The sequence below is a fragment of the Haliaeetus leucocephalus genome, unplaced genomic scaffold, assembly GCF_000737465.1.
Source record: "Haliaeetus leucocephalus isolate CR32 unplaced genomic scaffold, Haliaeetus_leucocephalus-4.0 Scaffold430, whole genome shotgun sequence".
Taxonomy (NCBI): domain Eukaryota; kingdom Metazoa; phylum Chordata; class Aves; order Accipitriformes; family Accipitridae; genus Haliaeetus; species Haliaeetus leucocephalus.
Window position 1 is genome coordinate 7,601 of NW_010972866.1, and position 478 is coordinate 8,078.

The window sequence follows — 478 nt, forward strand, 5'->3', positions numbered from 1 at the left end:
TGTCCCATGTCCCCACCACCTACATGTCCCATGTCCCCATTGCTCACATGTCCCAATTCCCAATGTCCCCACCACCTACATGTCCCCATTGCTCACATGTCCCCATCACCTACATGTCCGATGTCCCCATGTCCAATGTCCCCCCGGTGTCCCACGTCCCCCTGTCCAATGTCCCCATGGCCCAATCTATCACGTCCCAGGTCTCATGTCCCGTGTCCCCATCACCCATCTGTCCCATGTCCAATGTCCCCATGTCCCATGTCCCCACCACCTACATGTCCCCATTGCTCACATGTCCCCATCACCTACATGTCCGATGTCCCCATGTCCAATGTCCTTATGTCCCATGTCCCCACCACCTACATGTCCCATGTCCCCATTGCTCACATGTCCCAATTCCCAATGTCCCCACCACCTACATGTCCCACGCCCCCATGTCCCATGTCCTGTGTCCCATGTCCCCATGTCCAATGTCCCC

General features: G+C 56.9%; 1 protein-coding gene across 1 annotated transcript in view; it reads left to right on the forward strand.

Moving 5' to 3' along the window:
• LOC104836076 (hydroperoxide isomerase ALOXE3-like) overlaps nt 1-478 on the forward strand; it is a gene marked incomplete at its 3' end in the record, with an annotated part of 6,511 nt that overhangs the window by 3,250 nt on the left and 2,783 nt on the right. The window lies entirely within an intron of this gene.